This window comes from Triturus cristatus, chromosome 12 (genome assembly GCF_964204655.1).
Source record: "Triturus cristatus chromosome 12, aTriCri1.1, whole genome shotgun sequence".
NCBI lineage: Eukaryota > Metazoa > Chordata > Amphibia > Caudata > Salamandridae > Triturus > Triturus cristatus.
Window position 1 is genome coordinate 90,662,813 of NC_140595.1, and position 16,406 is coordinate 90,679,218.

Here is a 16,406-nt window from a genome sequence, read left to right on the forward strand (position 1 = left end):
CCCTGGAATAGCTATGGGTCAGGTGGCTTACAGTGTTGCCCTCGTACTTGCAATCTGATAACATTTTTTACTCAGTAATAACAGCCTACAAAATAAGCTGCACAAACAGTTCAGTGAAAACGCGTTAAATGCTTTCTGTTCGTAAAATGAAACACCTCAGAGATAGAATCTTCTTGCTTGCCCCGTTCCGCATGATTTAGTTTGTCAGTAGCAAAACTGTGCAAGAATGGTAAACAAGCATTGGCATAGCCAATAGGTCTCGCCTTTGGGACCTTATAAGTGTTTAGCCATGCAACACTTGATGTTGTTGCATCAAAGCTATTGTGCTGGATAACTAAACACTTATAAGGTCCCAAAGGCGAGACCTATTGGCTATGCCAATGCTTGCTTTTTAAAGTAGCCACTGAAGCCCAGACAAAAACATAACATGTATGATTTGTAAATTCATTTGACGTTCTTACAGACTACAAAAAAACATCCAGCCAAGGAATAAAATATTTTGAGTCGAGACACAGGAGACATGAATCGGTCGGACCCTTTAAAAGCACCTGTCCCTGTGGAATAGCTCTGAACACGGAACTATACACATTATTCAAGAGCCGAGACAAAGGCTGTACTAACTACCTATCACACCCTTGTCTCCCAACATAGCACAAATTAGAACAGAAGAAAAACAAATGCACAAATAAATACGGACCTAACACAATAGAAGTGTTGCCGACTAACAAACCTCCACGCCCTCTTTCAGGCACATTCTGTTATTTCATGATTTTCTCCAACATTTAAATCTAGACATTGCAACATGTATTCCCCTTGAATGTGACAACAGAACTCCTTCCGGTGTTTATCAGCACTCGGTAAATGCATACTGTATGTAACACAACCCGGCATTGCTGAAACAACTGAGGTTGAGAGTCGCTGCTGGCGTCTGAAGAGGGCTTTCAGTCAGAGAGCAGGTGCTCTGCGGATAATTGAAGGTGGCCTTGAGTCGCGGAGTATCTCTCTCCCCCTTTGTGAACCGATCCACATGCCTACTTGTTTACCATGACATTTAGGTCCGCCTAAGAAACTATGGGAATCAGCTCATTTAGCATCAAGGCAATTAAGGTACAATTATTGCCAGTGTGATTTTGAAGTTAGAATGAAAGCCAACAAATTCACATGCAACACAAACAGAGATGCAACTACCTGAATCTTGTGCGCAGCTAAATTTACATCACACAGATATATAATTGAGCAAAAGACATCTGAAGCGTGAGAAACTGCACTCCAAATTTAAAAGAAAATGAAATATGCCTTTAGACTCATCTAGAGCGGATGCAGCACAGCAGTATGATTTTCGCCTCCTACTTATATCTAGCAGGAATAATTTAACCAAAGCTAAAAGGACTAGGATCCCATGGAGCACACCGTTGAACAGGTACGGCTTCCACAAAACAAGCAACACAGTCCTCCCAACCTAGGTCTGTCTGCCACCACTGCCTACGTCTCCAAGCTCCACCAACCCAGTCCTCACGAAGAACCGTGGAGACAGATGTGCGAGATCCTCACCCCTGTAATTCCACATGTTTGAGTCAGCCAGAGGGATTGTTAGCAAAGCGCGTCCATCCAGTGATTGTGTGCAGGAATGGGCTGGAAACAGTACGACTGACGGCAACAGCGCATCGCCCAGGGTTGCTCACAATAGATTAGATAATGCTCACATCATGGGGCAAATTAACCATGAGCCATTAGTCTTGTGAGAACGATGTTTAAATTCCACACAGGTGAAGGTGGTACTCTGGTTTTTTGGTGAATATTTTAAGTTTTGAAAAGTCCACACTTAGAAGAAATTTCAGGAAAAAACAGTCAATGTTACCCTATGGAGAAAATTGAGTTATCGGTTTAAAGGTAAGTACTCGACTGGTAGAGTTAAGGTTCTGGGCATAGACTCGGGGGTCTCCCAGGGTCAGGTAGGTACAGTTGGTTCACCCTCAGCGGCACAGGGGCAGCCGGGTGCAGAGAGAGTTAGGCCCACTGTTATCCTATGAGAGGTAGGGGGGCCTTGGTTGGTGGCTGCTGGCTAGCAGGCCACGCGGCTGTGGCAGCTGGGCTCCTGGTCACTTACTCAGGGCAAGTGGGGAAGTTGATAGGTGTAGAGGTTGCACTGCCAGGGCCACTCGGGCGGCTGGGTGCAGGGTGCTTTTGAGCCTTCGGGCGCTCAATTGATTTCAATGGGAAAGCTCCGGTTTAGAAAAAGACTGCAAGCTCGGGGACGAAGATTCTTCAGGTGCCACCACCACTTCGAGAGCTAAGTTGGGTAGTTGGAGGATAGGTAGGTACCCCGGGATTGGGCACAGGGGGCCGCGGGGCGCCGGGTGCAGGGGTGCCTTTTGGTGTCGGGAAATCTTACTCTCTGTTGATCGCGGTTGGGGGGTCACCTGGTTCTGAGGCTACAGGCTTCTTCAGGAGTGTCGAGGGAAGTCCTTGAGTGCCGGACTCGGGGTCACAGTGGCCGTGGGATCGTCCTCGTGGTCTTTGTTCACTCCGGCACAGGCCAGGCTTGGCGGGTGCAGAGTGTGCTGGGTTCGCGGTTCTGGGCTGCTGCCAGGGATTAGAAGTAGATTTTGAGTAGAGCCTCTACTCATGGGAGTCCCAGGGGCTTAGAGTCAAAAGGTAGCCAGGTCCTACGGGGTTTGTGAGGTTGCTGGCCACAAGAGATGCCGGGTTGGAGCAGGTTCGAGGGTCGACAGGCCGGTAGGGCTGGGGCCAAAGCATTGGTGTCATCCTCTTCTTAGCAGCTGCAGGGCAGGTCTTCTTTCTTCTAGCTCTTCTTCGGATTTCGGAATCTGGGGAAGGAAGGTTCAGGGTGCCCCTAAATACTAGATTTAGGGGCGTTACAGGTAGGTGAAGGGCAGGGACCAATGGGTCCCTGTCCTGGGGTGGGTATACCCCCTATCCGGCCTCACTCCTGTGGGAGGGGGGCAGTAGCCTAGTCCTGATTGGGTAGGGCCTCCCATCTTCAAGCTGGTGAGCGCCCCAACCTGAGGGGTGGGGTTGGCAGGCTGGAACATCCCCTGTCCTTATTTGGGGTTTACGGCCAGGCTTCCCGCCAGAGTGGGGCCTGCCAGTGGCCTGGGGAAGCTCACAGAGGCGGCATGCCTTTGAAGCTTCCCCCTGCCCATCCTGGGGGAGGGGATCTAGCACCTCGCCCAGGATGTGCATTGTTGCAGGCCCAGGAGAGCAGGGGCTCTCCTACCCAGGGGTCCAGCAACATGTCTGCTGTGTGGCAGCCTAGGCAGCCTCCCAGACCAGACGTAGATGGTAGGTTAGGTTTCAGGGGGCACCTCTAAGATGCCCTCTGGGGTGCTTGGTACATTAAATCCCACACTGGCATCAGTGCGGGTTTAATGTGCTGAGAAGTTTGATACCAAACTTCTCAGTCTTCAGTGTTGCCATTATGGTGCTGTGGAGTTCGTGTTTGACGAGCTCTCAGCACCATGTACTCTTAAATCGCAGCACTGCACTTACAGTGCCCAGGAATGGACCTGAGTACTGTAGGGGCACAGGGCTCATACTCCTGTGCCCACACCACTGGCATAGGGCACCCAGCTAGAGGGGTGGCTGATGAATGCCAGGGCAGTGTAGGTGGTGGGCATGGCACACAGGGATGTGTGCCATGTCGACTCTTTGTTTCGTCTTGTACCCAGACACTCAGCCTGCAAGGGCAGTGTGTGTGTGTTAGGGTACAGGGCCTCTAAGGGTGGCACAATGAGTGCTGCAGCCCTTAGAGGCCCTCCCTGGTCGCAAGGCCCTGGGTACCTAGGGTACCATTTACCAGGGGCTGACATGTGGCCAGGGTTTGCCAATTTGGGTTTTAGGGAAGGAACATAGGCCCTGGGCACCTGATTGGCAGGAGTCCAGGGCACACTCAGTCAAAGTACATTCAGCAATTCAGCAAAAAGTGGGGGCATATCATGCAAGAAAGATAGCACTTTCTCACATTTGGACAATGGGTGTGGATATCTGGCGGCGAAGCTTGGGCATTTGGTGTTTTCGTGGGTGGCGAAGAGGTCTATCTGTGGTTGCCCCCACATTTGAAAAAATGGTTGAAGAACTTGGGGATGAAGTTCCCACTCGTGGATCTGTTGTGTTTGACGGCTCAACAGATTGGCTATGGTGTTTTGGACTCCTGGGACATGTTGGGCTAGGCGAAAAATGTTCTGAGGTATAGCCCACCTCCATATGGTCTGTGCTAGCTGAGAGAGCTGCAGAGAGTGTGTCCCGCCTTGTTTTTGTATGTAGTACATGGCTGTCATGTTGTCCGTGCAGACTAAGACAGCCTTGCCTGATATTTGTTTTTTAAATGCTTTTAAGGCTAGGAATATGGCTAGTAACTCCAGGTGGTTGATGTGGAGTAACGTTTGTTGAGGTGTCCACCTGCCCTGCATGGTGTGATGTAGTAGGTGAGCGCCCCAGCTGGAACTGGCTCTAGGAATGGTTGCCCTTTGGAAAGGTTCTTGGTGTTCCACCACTCCAGAGAGCGATGAGTACGACCGTCTACCAACACCAGATCTGTTAACTGACCTTGAGCCTGGTTCCATTGGCGTGCTAAGCACTCTTGGAGAGGACGCATCTGGAGTCTTGCATGAGGCACTATGAATATGCAAGAGGCCATCATCCCTATGAGTTGCATGAACATTCGAGCTGGAAGAGAGTGTTGCGGTTGGAATTTGGTGAGAAGAGCTTGCATGCTCGCTATCCTGGCGGGACTGGAATAGGCTAACGCTTTTGAGGTGTCTATTGTGGCACCGAGGTATTGTGTGTGGGACGGTTGCAGATGGGACTTGGTGTGGTTTACTGTGAACCCCAGGTCGTGGAGTAGTTGGATAGTGGCGTGAGTGTGTTGTACACACTGATTGTATGAGCTGGCTTTTATGAGACAGTCATCCAGATATGAGAAGACGTGAATGTGCTGTCTTCTTAGGTGTGCTGCGACCACCGCTAGGCACTTGGTAAACACTTGTGGTGCTGTTGTGACTCCAAATGGGAGTACTTTGAATTGATAGTGCTGACCGTCCACTACGAATCTGAGATACTTCCTGTGAGCGGCGTGAATGGGAATGTGGAAATAGGCGTCCTCGAGGTCTAAGGTAGCAAGGAAGTCGCCCTGTGAAAGCAGAGGAAGGACCTACTGGAGTGTGATCATGTGGAAATGGTCTGAGTGTATGTATAGGTTTAGGGGTCTGAGGTCTAGAATAGGCCTTAGAGAGCCGTCCTTCTTTGGTATGAGAAAATACAGGGAGTAAACTCCCTTGTTTTGTTGGTGCAGGGGAACTGGTTCTATTGCACTTTTTTGTAGGAGGGAGATTACCTCCTGCTTTAGCAGTAACAAATGTTCTTGTGACATTGGACGCTGTTTGGGTGGTATATTTGGGGGGTGGATGTTAGTTCGAGACAGTAACCTGATTGAATAATCTGTTGCACCCACCTGTTTGAGGTGATGTTGGTCCAGATAGGAAGGGATTGTTGGAGTCTTCCCCCGACTGGAGAGGAATGGTCTGGGGGAAGTGGAGGGAAGTCATTGGGTGGGGGTGGAGGCAGAGGGGGAGTTGTTGGTTTTGCCTCTGCCTTTGTTGTTGCTCCCCCTGTAACCACCTCTTTGATAAGCTCTAGTAAAGGTGGATTGGGTTGGGAGCCTTGTAAGAAGTGGAGGGGCTATCCGAGGAGTAGCCTCTGGGGCGTGCTCCTGAAGGATGAGCGACGAAAGGAACGTCTGGGAGCTTGCGACTGCAAGGCTCCCATAGATTTAGCTATGTCGGTATCCTTAATTTTTTCAAGGGATACGTCAACATTAGGGCCAAATAGGTGTTGCTCTTCGAATGGTTGATTGAGAAAGGAACTCTGGACTTCAGGTTTGAAACCTGAAATACGTAGCCAGGCATGCCTACACAGAAGGACGCTGGTGTTTATTGCCCTTGAGGCGTTATCTGCTACATCTAAGGCACAACGGATGGAGGTGTTAGTAATGATTTTACCTTCTTGTACGAGTTCATTAGCCCTATTTTTATACCTGTCTGGGAGGTGCTGCATTATGGACTCAAGCTCATAATAATGTGCCCTGTCATACCTAGCTAACAGCGCTTGAGTATTGGCAAAGCGCCATATGTTTGCCGCCTGTGACGCCGTTCGTTTATCTTATTTGGTGGTGGTGCGTCACCTGATGATTGGGAATTGCTCTTTTTCGCGCATTGGAGACTACAAGGGAGTCTAGTGGTGCAGTGCCTTTAATGTAGGCTGGAACTGTAGGGGCGGCCTTATACTTTTTTTCGATCCTAGGGTTGATGACTGGAGCCTTGACCGGGTTTTTAAAGACCTCTGGTGCATGCTTAATGACCTCCTTAAGCATGGGTAAAATTGAGGTGGACTTTTGTGTGGTGTCAAAAGTGTCCATGAGAAAATCTTCCTCCACGGGTTCTGTGTGTAGGTCAACCCCGTGGTACTGGGCAGCTCTGTTGAGGAGCTGGTTAAAGCTGATAGTGTCCTCTGGGGGGGGAAGGCCTGGAGGGATAGATGTCCTCTTGTGGGATGTAAGGGACGTCTGGGATGCTATAATCATGCCAGGGGTCTGGGAAGCCAGTAGGACTAGGGTCCCCTAGTGGTTGATCGTACGCACCTCCCCCTGCATCATCCGAGGTGTTATCATCATCATCATCTACTTGAGTAGGGGATGGTGTAGGAGAGCGGTGTGGTGGGGGAGGAGGAGGAAGAGGAGAAGGGATCCTTAATGAAGAGGTAGCAAAATCTCTCTTTTTAGGTGGTGGAGCCGGTGCAGGCGTATCTACTGGTCGCTTCTTGAAGCTAAGCATCAAGTGACCAGTCTTAGGATCCTTTACAAGAGTTTTTTGGGTAGGATGTGGGCGAAACAGTTCTTCTGTGGGAGGCAGATCCTTCTGTGCAGATGGTGTTGGTTCCGTAGGCTTTTTCGGCACCAACTCGGTAGCGGTTCTGGGTTTGGAACCGTGTGGTTTTGCAGTGTCTTTGGCTGATGGAACCTGTTGTTTCCTCGGTTCCGAGGTCTTCTTTGGATTCGAAGCATGGGAGTCGGGCCCTTTGGTGGCAGTTTTTGGTCGGCTTCGAGTGTGTTGTCGGTGTCGAGGAGCCGGTGCCAGTCTTCGACTCGGAGTGCTTGGATGTCGAAGCAGCGGTCGGCGTGGATGAGGAGGAGGACGGCTTCTTTTTCGGTGCCTGTGGATGTTTTTTCGGCACCGAGGGTAGGCTGACTCCAGCCCGAGTCACCTAAAGGCTTAGTAGGCTTCTTTACCGGGCCCGGAGGCGGGGCATGGGAAGCAGTCTCTCAGTGTGCACCTGGGCCCGAAGGTGAAGGTGTGACCGAAGCCTTTTTTGTCGGGGGGGGGGGGGGGTGTCGACGTCTGTACTCACGACTCTCTGTGCTGGAGTGATGTCCTCGACGTCGGAGTCACCGGCTTCGGAGGCGCTGACGAGGCCTTCTTCAACCTGCCCCTGCTCTGGCACATCGACGCCCTCTTGGAAGATGTTGCCGGGGATCGAAGACGACGAGCTAACCATGGTTCTTCTAGCCCGTTGGTCCCGAATCGTCTTCTTGGAGCGGAAGGACGCGCAAGCTGGACAGTCTCTGGCCTCGTGCTCCGGTGAGAGGCAGAGGTTGCACACCTCATGCAGATCGGTGTGGGGAAACTTCAACCCACATCGAGGACACTTTTTGTCTGGCGTCCTTTCCATGAGCCAGATAAGGCCCAGGTAGGCCCGAAGGCATTCGTCTACGACCGGAATCGAAGACTTCGAAGTTGTTGAGAGTCGCGTGGATTAGGAAAACGCGATCAAGACAATACCGCCGAAAAAGGAAGGATTGCGCATCGAAAGAAAAAAACGGTAACGGTTTCAAACTGGAGCGCGAGAAACACATCCGAGCTCGATGGCGGAAAAAAACAATCTGAGGATGGAGCCGATGCCCATGCGCACTATGATCCAAAGGAGGAGTCACCTATCTCCTGACTTCCAAAGACTTTCCAGGACAAAAACAAGTGCAAACATCCGGGCCCAACACCAGATGGCGATCTATGCATAGTGTGTAATCTGCAGCTCATATGCCTCGAACAGGTATATATATTCATTAGACCTCAAAAATCTATCCTGTACTTCTGAAAGCTCGTGCCCCCATTCTGTCCAGTTACTAAGCATTTTGTCATATAAGAAACACTGTCCACTCCATTTGTCTACGGCGTGGAGCATTCGGTCTGTTGGAAACTGAAGTACAGTATAGCAATTTTCTAAACAGAAATTCTTTCCTCTCTCAAAAGGTATATCTTACCCGTGATGCAGTGTCTGTCTGTAGATAAACGGGTCACTTACTCCTACTTGACTGTTATTTAGGTTGAGCATTCGAGACACTTATGTTTGCATCTCATCAGTCCCACCTTACACTTTCCTTCTCCCACAAATGCTTTCTCTTCATTTCTGTTTTCCTCTACCTTTCTCTCTTTCTCCGTCTTCCCCTCCCCATTAATTGACTCTTTCTCGCTCACTGAATTTTCTCCTATAGCTCTTCAATCTCATGTGGTACAGCACCCAGGATAATATGCTGTATACCTAAACACTTATAAGGTCCCAAAGGCGCGACCTATTGGCTATGCCAATGCTTGTTGTTAATCCCATTGTTCACTACTCTCACATTGCATGTGAATCTATGAAAGCTCCAATACTGGAGAACTACAGTTACAGGTAAGTAACTCCAGTATTGGAGCTTTCATAGATTCACATACCTGAATCAGAATAGCCAGCAGTAGATAAATGCACATTTTTTGTTACCCATATCCTGAAACAAGGAAACATATATAGTGTGATAATAACGGTATTTCTAAACCAAAATACACACATCAAAAATACTTTGTGCAAAATTGCATCAAATACAATAAATAACAATAAAATGTGCAAATGTAAACAAAAAAAAGGAAGGAGGGATGGTAAAGAAGGCACACCGTTACTGGATAAGGTTCCTCAGCACCGCTTCTCCCACCGCCACATCTCTTCCTGTGGCCATATCCAAGCAGTAATGCCTGGTGAAGGTGTGCGTACTCGTCCAGGTCGCCGCCCTGCAGGTATCCTGGATCGGCACACCCGCAAATAAAGCAGTAGAGATGGACACTGCTCTTGTCGAATGGGCACGGACTCGTGCATTCAGAGGTCGCCCAGCTGCCTGATGACAATACTCTATCGCACTGGAAATCCATCTGGCAATTCCCCTTTTTGACAAAGGGAACCCCTTCCTGGGTGCGCTGAAGGCAACAAAAAGTTGTGAAGACTTGCGGAAAGGCTTAGTTTTTTGCAAATAGAACTTTAGACAGCGTTGGACATCCAGCGAGTGGAGAGCCCTTTCCGCCGCTGTTGTTGGTTGAGGAAAAAATCGTTTGAGAATTAATGGCTCATTTAAATGAAAATCAGTTGGTACCTTTGGAATGAATTTTGGATTAGTCTTGAGTATCATTCTGTCCTCTTTGAATTGTAAGAAAGGCTCCTGGACCGTGAGAGCCTGAATTTCCCCCACTCTCCTGGCTGAAGTGAGCGCAATGAGAAGCGCAACTTTCCACGATAGGAATTTCAGATCTGCCCTGTGTATTGGCTCGAAGGGCTGTTTCATTAACTGGGAAAGAACAATGTTCAATTGCCAGAGAGGTGGTGGAGGTTTTATTGGAGGGAAAACCCGGAACAATCCCTTCATAAATTGTTTGATGACTCTAGCGGACCACAAAGATGGACCAGAGGCAGTCCTTCTGTAGCGTGATATTGCGGCTAGGTGTACCTTTATCGATGCATGAGCCAAACCGGACTTTGCCAAAAGCAAGATGTATGGAACAATCTCGTGAGCTACCGAGTGCAGAGGATGAATGTTAGATCTTATGCACCATAAACAGAATCTCTTCCACTTCATCCGGTATGTTTTGTTTGTACTATCCGCCCTGGCTCTAGATAGAATGTCCCTGCACTCCGATGGGATGTTCAGATGTTGAAATTCGCAGTATTCAGGAGCCAGGCTGCCAAGTGCAGTGATTTCGGATCCGGATGAAGTACTTCCCCCTGGAACATCGTCAGAAGGGACGGTATCGGCTGGAGGCAAATCGGGCGTTCCTCCGACAGTAGTAGAAGCTCCGCAAACCAATGCTGCCTGGGCCACCATGGAGCTATCAGGATTATCCTGCATGTTTTTTTTTTGATCTTCATAAGAACCCGCGGCAGAAGGGGAATTGGAGGAAAGACGTAGGCAAAGATGCCTGACCATGCCATCAAAAACGCATTCCCCCAAGATCCCCGTTGGGGAAGCCAGCTTGCGAAGAACTGGCATTTCTTGTTCTCCCTTGTCGCGAAGAGGTCTACTGTCGGTCTTCCCCATTTTTGGAAGATGTTGTTTAAACTCCCTTGGTCGATCTCCCATTCGTGACAGACTTCAGCCTGCTGAGAGTATCCGCCTTGGTGTTCTGATCCCCTGGAAGATGTTCCGCTGTAATGGATATTCTGTGTTGTAGAGCCCACTCCCATATCAACTGGGCTTCTCGAGACAGGGAGAGTGATCTTGTTCCTCCCGGTTTGTTCAAATAGTGCATCGCTGTTGTGTTGTCTGTTCTTATTAACACGGCTGCACCTCGAATCCTTGGTAGGAACGCCAACAATGCTAAGCGGACGGCTCTGAGCTCCAAGAGGTTGATATGCAAATGCTGCTTGTTCAATTTCCAGCGACCGCTGACTCGCAGGTCCTGAAGGGATGCTCCCCAGCCTTCCAAGGACGCATCTGTCGTAACCACTAATGGGGCTGGTTGAGTCAGGAAAGAAAGGCCCTGCGAGATGTTCCGTTTCCGGGTCCACCATGTTGCCGCGTGGATCATGGTCGACGTTACCCTGAGTAAATCGTTGAAGGATCCTGTCGCTTGATGCCATTGAAGATCTAGCTGCTCTTGCAACGGACGCATCCTTAGCCTGCAGAAAGGCACGAGGGGAATGCAAGATGACATCGTTCACATCAATGACTTGTACTTGCGTACTGAAAGAGACTTTCTTTTTTATAAAAGCCTGAGATAGAGATATTATTCCCAGCTGTCTTTCCTTGGAGGGGAACGCTTTGTTTCTAGAATTGCTCCCAAGAATTTGATATCTCATGTCGGCTGAAGAGTTGACTTCTCTTCGTTTAAAGTCAGACCCAATCTGGCAAACAGTTCCGCGCAAGCCCTTGCTGACGACCGGGCCGACGCTGATGATGGTGCTTTGACTAACCAGTCATCGAGGTAAGGATATTCTTGGTGTTTCTGCTTCTTTAGAACTGCTGCCACTGGAGCCAGGCATTTCGTAAAAATTCCCGGGGCTGATTTCAGGCCAAAAGGCAGTACCCTGAATTGGTAGTGTTCTCCGGCCACCATGAAACGAGGTACTGCCTGTGGGAAGGATAGATTGGGATATGAAAGTACGCATCCCGTAGGTCCAATTTGGTCATATGATCTCCTGGGTTTAATAGCAGCAGAATATCTTGGAGGGAAATCCTTCTGAAGGATTGTTCCTTGAGGTAAGTATTTAGGGATCTGAGGTCCAAAATAGGGCGCCATTGGAGAACATTTTTCTTGACTAGGAAAAACCGGGAATAAAATCCCCTTCCTCTCTGAGAATTCGGTACCGGTTCTATTGCTCCCTTTCGGAGCATTGTTTGAATTTCTTGACGCGTCTGATGCAAATATTTGACCTCTTGGTGGTGTACAAGGGGGGGTTTGCAGAAGCTCTAGAGTATGTCCGAATTGTATTATGTTGAGGACCCATTGGTCCGTAGTTATTTGCTGCCAATCTTGAAGATGATAAGAAATTCTTCCACCCAGGGGAACATGTGACATAAAAGGAATAGGTGTAGCCAGAGTCAGAAAGTTGTCATCGTCACCGGGTGTTGTCTTTCCCCTGACGACCTCCTCGACCTCTAGGAGTAGATTTCGTGTAACCTCCTGTTTGTCGCTGCGAATACTGTTGACGGTATGGCTGAGATGAGGTGGAGTAAGAAGTATACCGGCCTTGTTGGTAACCCCCTCTATAGGAGGATTGGCCCCTACCTCTTGAGCCTCGAAAAGGAACTTTCCTATATTGCAATGTTCCCAGAGATTTAGCTGTTTCTGTATCTTTTTTGTTACTCTGCAAGGCCTAGTCAATGTGCTTCCCAAACAAATCTTCTCCATTGAAGCGAAGGTCCAAGATCTTATTCTGGACTTCGGGCCTAAAAGCTGTCGCTCTTAGCCATCCTTGTCGGCGCAAAACAGCCGCTCCACCCAAAGATCTGAAGGCCGTGGTCGCAATGTCCATTGCGCAATCTATGACTTCAGCCGAAGTCCTTTCACCTTCTTGGAGGATTTTCCTGGCTTCCTGTATGTCAGCCTCAGGAATGCTGTCTATGTAAGGCGATAGGTCGCACCACATTTGCCTATCATACCTACCCAGGATGGCCAGGGCATTCGCAGCCTAAACTAGAAGGGCAGACATGGAGGAAAATCTCTTCCCCGCATTGTCCAAGCGCCTACCCTCTCTGTCGGGAGGTGTTGAGATTGGAGCCGACTGATTCCTCGATTTTTGCTGAGCCGCTTGAGTTATAACTGAGTCCAGCTTGGGGTGGCCTAGTAGACAAGCAGGAGCATCCGAGGGCGCTTTATATTCCTTGTCCAGCCTGGCGAGTACTGGAATAACCGTTGCCGGCGTCTCCATGACCTTGAGACCTTCTTCCCATAGATGACTAACAATCGGGAGAGATCGAACTGTCTTGCGAAACGGCTCCTTGAAATCATACAAGAAGCACTCTGTTTTGTCCGATGACATGTTGAGCACAAATCTCTGTGCAGCTCTCTCCATAAGATTATGGAACCCCCCGATGTCCTCCGGAGGAGAGTCGACAGGCCTCGGTGAAGGAGATGAAGGGGACGGAATGAGATAATCATCCCATTCTTTACTAGCATCCGTTATCTCCCCCTCTTCCTGCTCCTCATCGTCAAAGGTATCTGGAGCCGGTTGTGGTAATGGTGATATAGGCAAAGACACAGGTACCTCTTGTCTTTGCACCGGCGTACATGGAACAGAGTGTGAAGTAGTCACTGGTATCCTTTGGGAATGAGGTAAAGGATGCCTCCTTTTATAGTCATCCAACATAAACTGCAAATCCATCAGCAGTGAAGATGGAACGCTCACCATTTCTTCCTGATAGTGTTGCTGGGGACGGTCTTGAAATCCTCCATAATCATCCTCCCAGTCATCTTCCTGACATTTAACATGTAATTGTGAGGGGCTACTGGCGTAGCCAAAAGGACCATCATTATCCTCCTCCTGCGAGTCTTCTTCCTCTAACAAGTGGGATGGAACCAGAGGTGTTACCTTGCTTGGAGATGTAATATCTGGGGTAATCCTCCTTTTCCTGGTAAAATCCAGTTTTTCTGGGGTTTTTTCTCTCGTCGACGAGCCCGTCGACAAGATTGCCATCGAAATCGCCGACAAAACCGTCGTCGCCGCTGCTGCCGTCACTGTCGTCGATGTTCGCGTCGACGACGTAGTCGTCGTCGTCGATGTGGCCGCCGTCGACGCTCTCGTCGTCGACACTGCCCGTCGACGACGCCATCGTTGACGAGGGTATAGGTTTAATAGTGATCTTTACCTCACTTTTCTTCGTCGACGACGCTACTTTCTTCGTTGACGATCCCGTCGACGACGTAGATTTTCCTAATTTCTCTTCAGGAGATGTAGAGGCTGGCTTTTGAAGTGAATGTTTAATTTTAAGGGGTGATTTTGAAGGCTCTGAACTCGTCTTTTTTTAATGTTTTACCCCTGAAGCATGACCCTTGCTCTCCTTTTCTATAGTTTGAGGAGATTTTGAGGGACTGCGCTCTGAAGACCCAGTCGTGATCTTTTTAAGAGCCTTCTCAGGTCTTTCCCCGGAGGTATGAGCCTAAGGAGATCTACCTCTTTTTTGAGATCTCCTTGAAGTTGTTGACGCCTCATCACTGTCAGTAGACGCAACATCCTTCCTGGTCTTAAGTTTTTGGAGCCAAATTAACAGTCTACCTTCACGATCCCTCATTCCTTCGCCTGAAAGTGTGGGTAAAGGCAGTATATGCAATCTTTATGAGGGTCGTCTGTATATAACCTTTTCTTTGAACAGGTGGCGCAGGCTCTAAATAAATCCTTCTTCTCAAGTCAAGAAAGCTTTATTCGACGATTGTCATAAAAGCATACAGATTCCATACATTTACAAGACAATACATTTTTAAAATATTTTAGAATAGTTTGAAACAATAAATAAATAGAGATATTTACAGAATAATTGAGCAATTCAAGGGAGGGGAAATTAATCAGGACAACACTTTGCTCCTAATCACCCATGCCCTTCCAAGAAACTTTGCAACAGATATGTAAACAAGTGAAATTTCAGCAGACCGTAAAATACGAACTGCCACCTTGGTGTTTCTAGTACCCAAGGTCCGGCACATTGGTTTAAGCCAGGTCTGTCGAGGAATTACATAGGAAGGGCATTGGAACAAAAAGTGATTAACAGATTCGATAGGTGCAGTACAACCGGGACAATTAAGCACATTTTCTGTAGACCATCTAGATGTAAACTCTCTTACTGGGAGACTACCAACTCTTAACTGAAAATAAAGCTTCCTGTCCAAAGGATTGGTAATATCGTCCCAAAAGGGTGCCAAGGAAATAGTGTCCTTAAAGTCCAAGAAGATGCCAGATAGTGAAAGCGGTGCTGTAGATCTGAAAACTCGGGAAGCTACCATTTCCCAGTACAAAGCCTTCAGTACTTGTTTAGTGGGGAAGCAAGCATTTTGAGGATCCTCCCACAGGTTTTTTTAAGCCCAGGTCCCGAAGCGACTCATAGATCCTGCGGAGCCACTTGACCTTGCGACAAATGTCCAATTTGATAATGTCCATTAGGCCAAGAGCAAAAAGCCTAAGTTCGGGGGTGACCCATAAACGCCGCCAGTATAGGATAGGGCGGAATGAGGCAATTAATGCTATTGGTCTCATACCAAGGTCATAAAGCAGGGGACTAAGGGGAGTACTCTGAGGTAGTTTGGTTAGATTTCGAAAGAAATTATTTTCAGAGGAAGATAGTTTATGTACATTTTCAAATCCCCACAGCTCAACTCCGTAAAGTGCAGCTCCAACCACTTTGGCATCATACACCCGAAGTGCAGGATCAATAGGTTTAGTCAAAGATTTAGCATGTTCTTTGCTTAATGCACCAGAGAGTTGGGAGTGCTTAAGAGATGCCAGGTTCACCTGCTTTTTCCAACCCAGATCATGCTGAATACAAATGCCCAAATAGGTAAAATCTTGGACCTGGTCCAGTAACAAATTATTCATAAATATCTTACATTTAGCAGATTTTGGCTGATTAAAAGACATAAATTTGGATTTTAAAACATTAATTTCGAGCCCACGGGCTAGACAGAACTCCTCGAACAATCCTAGTGACCTCTGTAGGCTTCTTCTCATTGTCAGCCATTCTCCAGAAGTGGATGATGAAAAATCAGTTGAATAAACTCTTCAATCTAGAACCAAACTGTAGAATTTGAGCAGAGCTCAAAAGAGAATCCCTAGCACAACGTGCGGTAGAAAATCTGAGGGGCAAAAGGTTCTCTCAGGAGGGTTCTAGAGGGTGAGAGGTTCTGATTGGTTCAGAGACAAGTTTAGTCCTTTTTTACATAAAGGAATATGGGCCTAGGCCTTTTTTCAGTTTGGTATACTACTAAGCAATGCTTTTTTATGTACCGGAGACTCCCGTCTCGACGGCGGGGAATGATTCAGGCATGTGAATCTATGAAAGCTCCAATACTGGAGTAAATATAAATCTGCTATTAGAAAAGGGCTGTTCTAACTCCCCAACGATTTCACTGAAGTGCTTTTCCTGCCAACTGACTCCAGAACGGTCTCTCATTTTACCATACGATATTAGATCTTTTGGATTCAGACTTTGTAAGCTACGTCACAACATGGTGGACCTGGAAACTATGAGAGAAGTGAGACCAGAACAGGCTAAACATGTCATACCTGCTAACCATGTGTGTTCTTGATCAATAGGGAAGAGAACACATTTTGGAGGCTTTCAGACAGTCTCTGCAAAATTGCCTCGCCTCAAGTTGAAGAGTAACTGGTAAGGGGGGGGGATGCAGCAAGTCAGTGAAATGAAAAGACGCTGCAAGACTAACCTGCTGAGTCTTAAGGGCCTGAAGTGTAGTGTGTGTTTGTGCACAGCTATGCTTCCTGCATCCTTTTGGCCAGCAAGAAGCATGAGTTGATCTGCTCTGAGGTGGGGTGGGGGTGCTGTGCTATAGAGCAGCCAACCACATATTCAGCCTGCCTAGCAAGTGCAG

General features: G+C 48.2%; 1 protein-coding gene across 4 annotated transcripts in view; it reads right to left on the bottom strand.

Moving 5' to 3' along the window:
* ASH1L (ASH1 like histone lysine methyltransferase) overlaps positions 1 to 16,406 on the bottom strand; it is a 599,934-nt gene that overhangs the window by 164,339 nt on the left and 419,189 nt on the right. The gene's annotated exons all lie outside the window — the stretch shown is intronic.